At 47.3% G+C, this 14324-nt stretch overlaps 1 long non-coding RNA gene across 2 annotated transcripts; it reads right to left on the reverse strand.

Annotated features, from left to right (window-relative positions):
- Window positions 1–1212: 1212 nt before the first annotated feature.
- Window positions 1213–13686, reverse strand: LOC148107162 (uncharacterized). Of its 2 annotated transcripts, XR_015722865.1 has the most exons (3): window positions 13466–13686; window positions 5482–5674; window positions 1213–3237 (listed from the first exon to the last, which is right to left on the reverse strand). It is a non-coding gene; the product is annotated as an uncharacterized LOC148107162 (long non-coding RNA). The 2 variants fall into 2 exon arrangements; XR_015722864.1 differs by having other exon boundaries at window positions 1213–5674.
- Window positions 13687–14324: the final 638 nt, after the last annotated feature.

The following is a 14324-nucleotide window of genomic DNA, read 5'->3' on the forward strand; positions in this document are numbered from 1 at the left end:
AGGGACTCCATAATTTGGAGCCTTCCAGGCCATAGTAGGGAAACTTAATTTTATTCTAAGTGCAGTTGGAACACCATTGAGGTATCGAAGCAGGAAAGTGCCGCCATGTAACTTCTAGCTCTAAACGATCACTCTGCCGTGGAGCAGACATGGACTGGGAGACTGGGGGAAGGCTATGCACATCCCAGGGGACAGACGACGGTGCGTTGGAACTGGGGATGTCAATGACCCGGCTACAAATGGAGAGGGTCGGAGGTGCGTGCTGGAGGTAGAACCACCAGAGGTTTTCCTCTGGAGGATGAGGGAAGGGGACAGCACAGGGACAAATCCTCCATTGGGGCTTGCAAAACACGAGAGAAAGAAGTTTCTCTGGGAGAGGAGGTGGTTTGGTTTTGCCCCACAGGTGGTGTAAGCTGGTGAGTAGGGATGAAGGTTATGGTTTGAATTTGGGTTTCGGATGCCTACTGGACATTGAAGTGAAGTTATCCACTCACAAGTTAGACATAGATGTCTGTGCACAAAGTGACTTAATTATATGATCTGAGTAATCAGCAGGAAGGTAGGACACAAATCCATAGACCAGGGAGCCCTCGGAGCAAGCAAGTGCCGGTGATCTGAGACTCGCAAGTTTTGACTTGATGATTTTTTGACCTTACGATGGTTCGAAAGTGATACACATTCAACAGAAACTGGATTTCAGATTCTGGATTTTGGTCTTTTCCCAGGCTAGTGCTATGTGGTGTGGTCCCCTCCCATGATGCTGGGCACTGGGAGCCAGCCACAGCTCCCAGGCAGCCACGCTATCCCTGGGGTCCACGACCCAGACACTCACACCCATTCAGTCTTCACTTTCAGGTCCGTATTCAATAAATTACATAAGACAGTGGACACTTTGCTATAAAAGAGGCTTTGTGTTAGACGATTTTGCCTAACTGTAGGCTACTGTAAGTGTTCTGAGCACATTTAAAGTAGGCTAGGGGCGCCTGGGTGGCACAACGGTTAAGCGTCTGCCTTCGGCTCAGGGCGTGATCCCGGCTTTATGGGATCGAGCCCCACATCAGGCTCCTCCGCTGTGAGCCTGCTTCTTCCTCTCCCACTCCCCCTGCTTGTGTTCCCTCTCTCGCTGGCTGTCTCTCTCTCTGTCGAATAAATAAATAAAATCTTTAAAAAAAATAATAAAGTAGGCTAGGCTAAGTGATGACATACAGCGGGTCAGGTGTATCAGTGCATTTTATTTAAGACATTTCCACCTGACGGCGGACTTGCTGGGACACAAGCCCATTGTAGATTGACAAAGATCTGTAGACGGAAGAGAGGAATTCTCTTGCAGTTAATTCTTAACCATCACTTTACCACGGCTCCAAAATTTGGTGATTTTTAAGAAGCAGGTTTGTAAGATTCCTTCTGCTAGTGTTCTACTTATTTGACAAAGTACCGAAGAGATGTTTTCCTATTTCAAGTAAATAAGTATGCCCTAAGCGGCATTTTTTAGGTGTCTGACTTAATGGATTGAGATAAAAAGAGAAACAATCGTTTACAATGTGGTTAGTGAGAGATGATTTTCTTTTATTCTCTGCAGTACCAGCTGTATTACGATTGCTCAATGCTCTATGTGAAGCCACGCTATTCGGTAACCATGTAGGGGGAGGCAAAGGAAGGCTTCCTTATTGTTTTGTTGGGTTTGACTTGATCTTTCACTGACATATACAGATATTTATACATAATCTGACGAGTTTTGACAAATGCATAGACCCACAAACCACCTCCCCATTGAAATATATACCTTCCCATCCTCCCCCACAGTTCAAGCTTCACCCTGTGTGGGCAACAGTGTCCCGACGTCTGTGCTCATCCATGAAGATGGCCTGTCTTCCATCTTCATATCCAGGGAAACACACAGTGAGTACTCTTTGGTGTCTGTGTTCATTTGTCTTTTTGAGATTTATAAATATTGTTGTGTGTTCCGGTAGTTTATTCTTTTATTTAATTGTTTAGTAGTAGTTCACTGCATGGCCACACCAGTCTGTTCCTCTATGTAAGTTGGTTTTATGCTTCGTTAGGGCAGATCTGTTTTAATTCTGCCCCCAGTTTAAGGCTTTTTTGGAGGTTTCAATAAAAAAAAACCTAAGGCGTTCACTAAGCCCCTCAAGCTAAGGAGGACCAAGACCCCAAGCTCTGCCTCTGCTTCAGCAGAGAAAGCTCGTATTGCTCCTTTAGGCTTCCTGATGTTACCGTGTGCTGGTCTCATGGCGTTCCCCCCGTGCATCAGCATTTCTGGGGTACGTAGAGGATTTGGGGGATTTGCATGCAGATTTGGAGGTTTGTCGCTCTGTGACTGCCCAATTGAAGCTGCTCTGAAAAGCCCTCACTCAGTTCTCTGACACCTCAAGGCAGTAAGACCCCAGGTCTCCGCGTGCGTTCTAGCAACCCCGTGCCAGGTGGACTGCGGAGTGCCCTCGGAAAAAGCCCCTGATGCGCCCCACACATGGCAGGTCCTGTGTCTCAGGGTTGAATCTATTCCAGCTTCCTCCTACCTTCAAACAGTCACTTTGTGTGTTGTTTCTGGGTTTATAACTGCAATCAGCACGACTGGAAATGCAATTCCATGACTGGAAATGGAATTCTTTGGGTTAATTTTCACCCCCACTGAACAGAAGTGCTGTATTTTTCAGTCTCCAGCAAGGTGCTACAGAACATGAATAGAAACCATTTATACACACAACATGTAGACTTGGAGAGGCACCACCCGAATCGCCCTCAAGGAAGAATCCACTGGGGAGGCGGCCAGCAGCTCCTACAGGGTCAGCCTCCACTGCTCCCCTGCGGCCCCACCCTTCCCGGGGAGCGCAGATCCCCTGACCATCCAGGGCAGGAAAATGCAGACAGACAGAGGACGCAGGTGGGCAGCACCGGCTCCAGAGCTCCCCTCGGATTGACCACAGAGCTGTAGGAGCTCCATTGTGGTTCAACACCTGCCCCGTCCCATCGTGCTCAGCCCATCGTCCCAGAGACATTGATTCCCCGAAAACATCTCGCACCCCAAACTTGTTTCAGCATCTGCTTCTGGACCTTCCAGCCTGGGCCACAAAACACTGCTCCTCCTCTTCCTGTTCCTTTCCTTCACTTTCCTTCCTGAACAATCCAGTCCTAGAGTCAATGGGTGCCGTCAGGAAGGTGCCCTCTACACTGGGTGGGGGACGGAGGACGTACACAATGGCTGGATCAAGTACTGGCGCTCTAGGGGGTCAGAAGAGCATCCGTATGGGTGGGGAGCCTTGTGCAGGAGCCAGAGACCCAGCAGGGTGGGATGGCCCCCAACAGGGGACCCACCCAGAGTGGGTGTCAGAACCCGAGGAAGGTGAGGAGGTTGCCCACAGAGGCTGGTATCGGGGGTGAGTGTGGAGCTGGAGGTTGGAGCACAGACAAGGAAGAGTGTCTAGGAGGAAGGGTGGTCCTACAGGCTGAGATGCGTCCCCCCCACCCCTATCCCCACCCCATTCAAATGGTCAAGTCCCTAATCACTAGTACCTCAGATTGGGACTGTATTTGGCGTTAGGGTTTTTAAAAAGGTAATGAAGCTAAAATGAGGTCATGAGGATGGGCCCTAATCCAGTCTTACTCGTGTCCTTAGAAGAGATTAGGACACAGACATGCCCAGGGGGAAGGCCGTGTGAACACACAGGTGGGAGATGGCCATACAGAAGCCAAGGACAGAGGCTTCAGGAGAAACCAACCCTGCCAAGTCTTGACTGCAGACTTCCAGCCTCCAGAACTGTGAGGCAGTCAACGTGTGTTGTTCAAGCCCTCCAGCCCGTGGCACTCTGTGCAGCGGCCCTCGCTGGCTCATACAGTGGGTGGCTTTTGTGGGGTGAGGAGACTGAGCACATGGGGCAGAAGTGGCAGTGGGAGGTTGGTTATTTACAGTGAGACTGGTCAGTGAGTAAGGATAATGGTGGCCAAGTTTCCCACTGTCAGAAAAGGAGTTAAAAGGGAGAAAATTAGAATGAACCCTCTGGTTTTCCATTGGACTTGGGGCTATCGGGACAAATCCATGGTCTTCCATACATAGGTAAGTAGACCCATGATAGCGAGTGAGAGAGACAGAGATACACAACAGATTGATTATTAGATCGAGAATAGACAGCCAGAGAGTAGATGATAGACACAGAGAGATGACAGACAGATGACAGGTGGACAGACAGACATACACCGACACGTCCATGATCACGCATACTCCTCAGCTCTCACAATGAAAACCACCCAGGGGGACAGGAGAGACAGCTGTGTAGCAGCTGTGAGATTGGAGGAAAGGCAAGTTCTCACCATGTCTGAGAAAAAATTCCCTATACTCAGGCAGGGAAGAAGCTAGAATATTGGCCATTCTCCGTCCTACTTAAAAGGGCCTAATGGATGGGGCCACGGACCCCCAAGATCAGGAGAAGCAGGGCTGAGCGAGCAGCAGCCACATGGGAGTGCTCACAGCAAGGAGAGAAAGTCAGAGATGCCAGGCAGGGACCTCTGAGCCCCCCGGGTTCTCCACAGGGCCCCACAAGAGAAGGACCCACGCAGTGAGTCACCCATCATGCAGTGGGTGGCAGCACCTGCCAGGGCGGGGCAGCAGGAGCCAAGGTAGGATCCCAGCAGGTCCCAAGGCTCACTCCCTTGCCGCCTCCACCCTCCCATCTGGGCCCCCTGCTGGGGTTGGCCGAAGGTCTGACGGCACATCCAGGGCATTCGTCCTCAGCTCAGAGGATTTCCATGCAATGCACGGGTGGGCGGAGAAGTCACCAGACCTGCCCTCGCTTTCCGGGGGCCGGGCAAGGTCACCCCCAGGGAATAACTGAAGACAGGCAGTAGAAAGCAAATGTCGAGCTGAGCCCTGCTTGTCACATAGACTGGCCATAGTCTCATGGACTTCCATGTGTGGGTCACGTGGCCAGCAGCCGGTGGGACACGGGGGGCTCTGAATAGCTGACTGGCCAGACTCCCTTCTGAAAACAAGAGCCCAGAGACTCTCTCTGGCAAGAAGGAACTAGAGAAGAAGTGATATTCGTTAAGAGGGAGGTGTTGGCCAGGCCAGTGCTTGTCAGCCCTGAGCATCATGGGGACCCTGCCGGGAGGGAGGGGTGACACTCTGAGAGCTTAGGGGTCCTTTGAAGAAGCACATGACCCCAGGGCTCCACCACCAAGTTCACCGCCAAAGAAGTAAAGACTGGCCCGCTGCGGTTCTAACTCATAAGGGCTGGGGTGGGCTCAGGAATTTGCGCGTCAGAATCTCCCCAGGTGAGGCTAGAGCTCTTGGGCCGCGGACCCCGCTTTGAGAAGTTGCGTGTGAACGATGCTGCCTGCTGCGCAGTGCAGGGTGGGGGGAGGCAAGGCTGCTCATCCCGGGCCGGGGATCGGTAGCACTGTCTGACTTAACGCTAGCGCGCCGCCGCTGCAAGGGGCACGCAGCTTTACAAGCAAGTGGAGATGACTTACAATACTGCAGAAAGCACGCGAGGAGATCCCGTGGTGCGCGCGCAGTAACAGGCCCGCCAGCGCATCAGCAAACCGCGCTGCTCCCGGGGGCGGGGCCTGGGAGGAAGGACCTCCGCCCTGAACGTCTCCACGGGTCTTTGAAGGTGCACATCGAGTTCGGAGCCAAGACAGCGTTAGCTGCAGTGACGACCGCCTGCCGAAATGAGAATTCACTCATTTGGTAAATCAATAATTACAAGCACGCTGGGGAAATTAAGAGAGAAAATTGCATCACATCAGTGTGGCTACGAGAATCATATATGCCTACAAATAACAAATCCGGAATCCCCCCAGTGGTCATCAATAAGCCACACACACTCGGCACACTTGCCTAGGTATTAAAATGTGGAGTGTTGGCTCTCCATCAACTGTAACATACATGTGAGCAGATTACAAAATGTGACAGTTACAACAGCTCCGGGATCCATTGCTTTACGTTTTCTGTGGTGTGTGCTTGTGTGTTTGTGTGTGCGTGTGCATACGTGTGTGTGCGTGCATGCATGTGCATGTGTGCACGCATCGGAGGTGGGGGTGCGAGGATTCCCAGGGAAGGCACTGTCTTTGTCTCCAGGAAAAAAAAAAAAACGAATTGTGAGAATTGGCGATGAACCATTTTGGAAATTGAAACACCCACTTTCAGGACCTGCTCGGTCTCTCCCAAGCCATGTGGAACCCCCAGGGGAAGGGGCAGCACATTTGCTCTTGCCTCACCTCCCACACATTTCAAGGCGAAGCCTCAGTAGAAGCATGTGATTGAGAGCCGGCGGAGAAAGTTGCACACCCAGCCAGCATCGGCCGCTCCATCGGCAGAGGGCAGAGCCTCCACTCCCCCAAGCCAGCCCTCCTCCCATTTTACACCTAAGGTTTAACCCATGAGTAACTGCAGCCCCACTCTGCCTGCCCCACCGTTCTGCAAATACACGCTTTGATTTTCTCATTGACAACTTGATGAGACGAAATGATGAGAAACAGCAACGTTGTTTCTCAACAGCATTCTCCTTAAAAGAGAATCCCTGTGCTGCCCACCCCAAACCCTCAGCCTCCTAGAAGTCTTTCCAGATTAATATCACTTCGAGGGACCCCTTTCGTGCTATTCGCAACAGAATTCATCAACCAGATATATTAATTTTCCTCCCTTATTTTCCAGAATTACATGCTTTTGCCCCAAATGTCTCATCAGTGACCTGAAGTCGATGCCCTGTGAGGACTGACCCCCTTCCCTTCAGCCGTACAGGTCCAGCAGTGAGAAAAGCTTTGTCTTTTGGGGACACAGGCTGCGTGGACGGCAGCACACCACACTTACCCAGTGCATGCTCCCAGGTGAGATGCGGGGGGCCTCCCGCGCTCCAGGCGGCTGACATGAGCAGCTCTCCTAGCTCACAGTTCTGGCCTTTTCTCACTCTTTGCCTCATCTACACGATACAGCCGCTTTTAAGTGCCCCTTTTGCTTACCAAAGCAACAGGGCCCACTTCTGCGGGGTCCTTGTGGGAAAGGCAGGGATGGATGAAAGGAAGGCGGGTACATCGTGCTGGTGTGTTGGTGGCCGCTGGAGGCCACTGTCCCCTGAAGACTCTCCGTGGATGGGAGGCCGATGAGGAACAAAGGAAAAAAGAGTTTCAGCCAGGGCACAAACCAAGTAGAGACCAATTTTTTGGATTCAAGGTAGCCCAACAGAAGGAGAAAAAGGATGTGTTTGCAGACTCCCCCATCTTCTCCTTTTGTCTTTCAACTCTTCTTACTTTCCTTTCATGAAGTGAAGGATGGGTTGTCACAAAACAAAGGAGAATGGAAGAAAAAGGAAAAAATGTTGCACAGTCTATTTCATTGCAGTAGGTAATTAAAGCATACTTTCACTTTTTGTTTTTTCTTTTTTTTTTTTAGTTTGATGCCCAGCCTGGAGCTTGAATCAAGACCCTGAGATCAAGACCTGAGCTGAGATCGTGAGTTGGACACTTAACTGAAGGAACCACTCAGGTGCCTTTGTGTATTTTGACTTTTAACGCTTATATTACCTTCTGTGATAAAGTTATTAGTAGAACTATTTTGCAGTTGAGGCAACAATACCTCAAGGAGATGAAGTGACTTATTCAAGATGCTACAAGCAGTACTAGCTAGAGACAGGGTTTGAATGTCAGTTTGGCTTCAGAAGCACATTGATTCTAGAGTTCTCGTTAACATATCCAAGAAATAAAAAGTCCCAAGCTTGAGCCCTGCACTGTAATGAGCACCATGGGGTTCCTAGGAAAGGCATCCCACATAGTCCCACATGGAGACAAGACTGAGAAACATGAATGAACCCACAAGGACTGCAGGTGGTATATAATTATGTGCTGAATTACATGATATTAGTAAAGGACCTAAGAGCCCAAGAGAGGAACATCAGTGACAGCTCATGTATCCTTGGGTTCAAGGTGGCTGTCAAAGGGCACTAAGATTTTATCAACAAAGATAAAAGGGAGGAATTTCTGGTTCCAGACAAAACAGAGTAGGCACATTCCGCCCCACTCCTCCTGCTAATGATAACAACAATAACAAAAACCACCTCTTGATAAAATGCATAAAGGAACTACCAGGAGACTGAAAGTGGAAGAAGGAGACTGCGTAGGGAACTCAGGACTCCCAGGACAACCCGATGATGAGTTTCTTGGATTTTGGCTTCTTATATATCCTGGGTTCTACACCAGCCTGAAACCCACATCATTAACGGGTACAGACCAATAAACAAACAAACAAACAGACCTCCTATCTCCACCCAAAGGCTAGATATAGGTCAGCTCTGCAGGATGGGACCACACAGACTATACCCGCTCTGTTTTGGGCAAACACCACGAAGGAAGTCACACCTCTCTCACCCACACTGGGCCTGTGAAGACTCTGGGGTAGATTGCCGTCCATCACTTCCCATTCCTCCTGCACTAACACAAGCAATGATTGCATCCCTCCCCCCTTACCACAGCTGCAGTAGAAATGGGGCAAGGGAGCCCTGTTGATTGCTCCCACCCTGCAGTAAGTGGACAGCAGCAAGGAGATGCTGTGTTCCCCATGTACGTGTCACACACCAGCTGCAGAGACAGTAGAGAGGAGCCACGCTGACGATCCCCTCGATACTAAGGGCACGTAGGCAGAGGTGGTTGCCCTCAGAGACCACCTCATTGCGCTACAGTGGGGAAGGGGAAAAAGAGAAGAGGGAGGTAAGGAAGGGAATGTTTAATCTGGATGTGAAGTCCTGGGCATACCCCTGAGTAGCCAATGCGTGAAATGACTTTGAGAACTGCACCTACAGCATAAAATATCGTCATGTTCCAGACTGCCTCTCGGTAACACGCAATGGGGTGATCCAGAACACCACTGCAAACACTTGAAACTAAACGGATCTTTGAACCAAAGCCCACAGAACTGAGTTAAGATGTGCGTTCTAAATATAAGCAGATTGACTGACTAAGTACATACTTAAATAGGAAATAAAACCTCATAACGTAATACTCAAAACATCCAGAATCTATCCAGAATCACTTATCATTCCCAAACCCAGAAATATCTCAACCTGAATAAGAGAATCAACAGATACGAATGTCAGGATTACACAGATGTTGAAACGATCAGGCAAGGATTTTAAAGCACTGATCATGAACATGCCCAACAAGCCATTACACATGGAAAAAGGAGTTAAAAAACTCAACAGATACAAAATTTAAGGAAGAACCAATGAATATTTTAAAACAGAAAAATACAATAACCCAAATGTTAAAACTTGCTGGATGAGCTCAGTAACAGAATAAAGACGACAGAGGAAACCATCAGTAAACCTAGACTATAGCAGTAAATCATCTCATCGAAATAAACTACAGAAAGAAGATTGAACAAATGAATAGAGCCTCAGAGTTGTGAAACAATAATAAAAGAGCTAACATTCATGTCATAGTGGTTCCAGAAGAAAGGGAGAAAGATTATAAGGTGAAAAAATATTTGGAGAAATAAGAGCAGAAAATTCATAAAACATCAACCTGCAAATTCAAGAAGTGCAGAGAACCCTAAGTAGGAAAAATCCAAAGAACCGAAATATATTTCAATCATTTTTTAAAACACAAAACAAAAAATGTGAAAACAGAAAAAAAATGAAACACTACTTGCAGGAGAACAATGATTCAAATGTGTCTGGATGAATCATGAAAACCATGCAGACGAAAAGAAAGTGATACAATATACTTCAAGTGCTGAAAGAAATGTCAACTCAAAAATCCACATTCGTCAAAAATGTTCCTTAGGAACGAAAGTGAAATAAACATACTCCCAGATGAAAGAAAACTAAGAGAATCAGTAGCAAACAGACTTGCTTTAAAAGAATTGCCGAAGGAAGTTCTTCAGACAGAAATGAAATAATGAAAAAAAGAAAACTTGGAAAATTAGGAACAAATAGAGCCCAATGGAAAGACAAACATCTTGTTAAAAATGGTGCTCTCTTCGTCTCTTAAGATTTCAAAATCCTGTTTTGTGGTAGAAAGCAATAAGTTGTCACATTATCTAATATTGTTCTTAATGTGCGTGGAGGCAATATTTAAGGAAATTATGAAAAGGGAGGTGGGTACAGGAACATAAATGGTAACTTTCTACATTCTCTTCAAGTGGTGAAATAGTGGTACTAGGGAATTATATCAAGATGGATATTAAGTTTCTAGACTGCACACACATAAACACACATACACACTATACAAAAATAAATACTCAAAAATATTGATGAGTAATAATGGAATTCTAAAAAATGCTCAAGTGATCCACAGGAAGTCAGAAAAAGATAAACAGAGTAGAGGAAAACAAAACAAACAGAAAAAAAATAACAAAATGAGCAATCTAAATATTAGCATAGCAATAATTACTTAAGATGCAAATATTCTAAACATCTCAATTAGAAGACAGAAATGATCAGAATAGATTTTTTTTTTTAAAGTAGGCTCCAAGCCCAGTGTGGGGCTTGAACTCACAGCCCTGAGACCAAGCATCACATACTACCTACTGAGCCAGTCAAGCTGGCTCCATCCCAGAATGGATTTTTTAAAAGAGACTTGAACTAAGTATATGCTATCTTCAAGAAATTCGCTTCAAATATAGTTACATAGTATGCTAGAAGTAAAAGGATGGAAAATGTAGAACATGCAAACCCTAATAGAAAGAAAACAGGAGTGTCTATATTAGTATCAGACCAAATAGCCTTCAGAGGAAAGAAAATTACCAAGGATAAAGAGAAACATTACATAATGATAAAAGAATTAATTCACCCAGAAGTTGTAACAATCTTAAATGTGTATGCACCAAACAGAGCTTCAATATGCATGAAGTAAAAACCAACAGACCTGGAAACATAAACAGACAAATGCACAGTTATAACTGTGGACTTCAAGACCCCTCTCTCAATAATAAATACAATAACTAGACAGACGATCCACAGGGCCGTAGAAGAACTGACTAATGCCATTAACTGAAGGGATCTAATTAACATTTATAAAATGTTTTCCCTAATATTAGCAGAATACACCTTCTTTTCAAGCACACTTGGAACCTCCATTTAAATAGACCGTATTCTGACCCATAAAACAAAATTCAACAAATGTATGTTCTCTGACCATAATGGAATTAAACTAGAAACAAACAGCAGAAAGATCATCTCCAAACTTCCAAGAAGGAAAATCTCCAAACTTTAAAGATTAAATAATGTCTTTCTAAATAACCCAAAGAGAAAGTATCATGGGACTTTGGAAAATGCATTGAACTGAATGAAAATAAAATTGCAACATGAAAAACCCAGGGGGTATAGCCTAAGCAGCACACATGGGGAAAATTGATAGCACTAAATACTTCTATTATATAAATACTTCTATTACCAAAAAAAAAAGAATGAAAATTAACGATCTAGGCTTCCACTTCAATAAACCATAAAAAATGCCAAATAAACCCAAAGCAAGCAGATGGAAGTAAATAAAAAGAAAGAGCAGAATTTAATGAAATTGAAAACAGAAAAATAATAGATAAAATTAACTCAAAAGCTGATTTTTGAAACAGTTAGTAAAATTGTTCAACCTCTGGCAAGGCTGACAAATTAAAAAAGAGAAGACACAAAAATTAACAAGATCAGGATTGAAAGAAAGAATCACTACAAATTTCACAGCTGTTGAAAGGGTAAGGAGTGCCATGAAGGACTCTACACACGTTAATAACTTAGATGAAATAGACGATTCCTCAAAAACCACCCAGACCGAGACTCACCTGAGATTAAATAATGAGAATAGTCCCATAACTATTAAATAAATTGAATTAGTAGTTTAAAACCTACAAAAACAAAAAAGAAAAGAAATCAGCAGGCCCAAAGAGTTTCACTGCTGAGTTCTCCGACACATTTTAATAAGAAGAAGCAATGCATGTTTAAAATTTGGGAAATCCAAATAAGGTCTGCAATTTAGTTGATAGGATCATGTCAGTGCAATTTTTCTGGGTTTCGTTGTTTTTTAATTTTTTTTTTATCTAAAAGAAAAGACCCTCAGCGTCTGCCCTCTGCATGAGGCCTCTTGCAACTTGCAGGGAAACGGGACTTTCATGACACCGTGAAGCGAAGGATAAGCAAGGAGTTTCGCCGGTACTTTATCATCTACTAAGTGCAATGCTCAGGTATGTAGAGATAGTGCCCTTGGCTCACCACCCTTGCCTGACCATGGGCGTGATTGTTAGTGCAAGCCATCTAGGACCCCAAGATGGCATGAATGACATGGATGGAAGGGCACACGCAGACAGGCTGTCAGGGGGCCAAAGCCTGGAGCTGAGAACCCTTGAGGTGCCCTGGCACAAGGCAGATGCTGTTGGCCTTCTTAGCTTTAATTCCCCCATCTCAATATCAGCTTCCCCTTCCCATCATCATTTCCCCTTCCTAACATCAACGCCCACTTTTCCAAGATCAATTTTTCTCTTCTTCCTTCCCTGTCTCGATTCTATGCAAGAGCACAATTCTTTCCCATGTTCACGCTCTGCAGGGAGCAGGGTCCCGTCCTCAACCCACACATTTGATCCTGAAGCCAGGAATCCTGAGACACTCTTTGCATGTAGGGTCACTCCAGCCCTGTCCCTGTGGCCCTTTGTCAAAGTCCCCACTCAGATGCCACCATGACTTCCATGTCCCACCTCGCGGCACGGGCTTGCGAATGCCCCAAGCAGACAGCATCTGGTGTAGTTCTTAACTTCTGTCACCTGACTGTCCTCTGAATGTGGTTGTCTCCCATTCCTGTGATCCTCGAAGTTTCAGCTGATCTTGGCTCGCATGTGCTCCCTGTCTTCCCGGTGTGTGTGGTGTCACGGACTGGCCTGCTTTGAAGCAGACTCACCCAAGTTCTAACCCCTGTCTTACCACTTACTTTGCACCTTTGGGAGAACCTCTTAACCTCTTTTCCCAAAGGTAAATTGCGGGCAGCACTACCCGCTGTGTTCCTTGGAGGACTAGATGAATTAACGTAGGGTGTAGACAGCTGGAAGCCAGTAGCTCACCAGCCCAGCCCCTTCTCCCAGCCTTTTAAACACACAACCTTCAAGATCTAAAGCGTCTCCACCCAGGAGGGCAGTTAGCGCGGGACGGTCAGGAACGGGCACAGTGTTTGGTCCCCCTTGTGTCTCACCATGTAGACACTCACCTTCTTAAACCACTTGGAAGACTGTGCTAGGATAACCCTAGGATGTGACGTGGAGACCCGGACGCCCTTGAGAGCCGAAGGAAGTATTGTCAGTTAATAGCTAGGCTGACAGGCATGAGCCAGGGCCGTCTGGATGAACCCAGAATGAGTCAGCTCCAGCTTGTAGGAACCGTCAGAACAAAGGCTGTCTGTCAACCCCAGCCTCCCTCTCGTCTTGGAAAAAAAACGGTCCCTCGCGCTCCAGCTTTGGGCAACCAGAGCTCAATTCTCTACTCACAAGTTGCTCCCGTCTGCGCAGCTGGGACTGTCAGCACCTGTAGAAAGAAGAGTAGTTTCCAAATCCTCCAAGTCAATAAACAAACAGCACCCACTGGGTATGAAAACAAAGTGGCCAACAGGTTGGATCACTCAGGATTCCACAGAACTGCCGTCCTGGGCCACCTCCAGGCAGAGGGTCCCCCCCCCCAGGGCAGAGGGGGGCCCCCCTTCCACCTTACATCACAGCGGGATGAGCATAATGAGCGTTCGGGAATAATTAGCAGATGACACACTGCCCCCAAGGCATGACGGGATAACAGCAGAACAACAAAGCTCAAGAGGATTTCGAAACGTCGGTGGCTTTACAAGCTTCACGAGGTAGACAGGCTGCGCCAGCCCCACTGTGCGAGGCGGGCGCCGGGCCGGTGCCAGCTCTCTGATGCCGGGGCCAACGGTGCGAGAGCGCACAGCGTGGGGAGGGCAGATACTCATCTCTTCTCTCAGCGAGAGCTGCTGCTGCCCCTTCGAGAGCACAATTAATTAGCACCCGAGAGAAAAGTCTGCAGGTAATTAGAGAATCCTCCTCCCTGGCTGCTGTGGCACGGCCCTCCGCAAACGACGCAGCGCCCACTCCGTCCATGGCCAGGCTCCCTGTGGCACTTCCTTCCGTGGCCCCCTTCCCACCCTCACATAGACTCGTGAGGATCCCGGTGCCCGTTTCCCGGAGAGTATCCGGGGTATCAGTGCCACAGGTATTAAAAATACAGGAGTAGCTGTTCACAGACTCACAGGGAGTACTACGGGGCGGGGGGGGGGCTGCCGTGTGCCCCACCTCGCGGCGACCCCGAGTGCAGCGGGCCAGCGGCCAACAGCCTGGG

This window comes from Ursus americanus, chromosome 34 (assembly GCF_024610735.1).
Source record: "Ursus americanus isolate L20-20 chromosome 34, mUrsAme1.1.p, whole genome shotgun sequence".
Taxonomy (NCBI): domain Eukaryota; kingdom Metazoa; phylum Chordata; class Mammalia; order Carnivora; family Ursidae; genus Ursus; species Ursus americanus.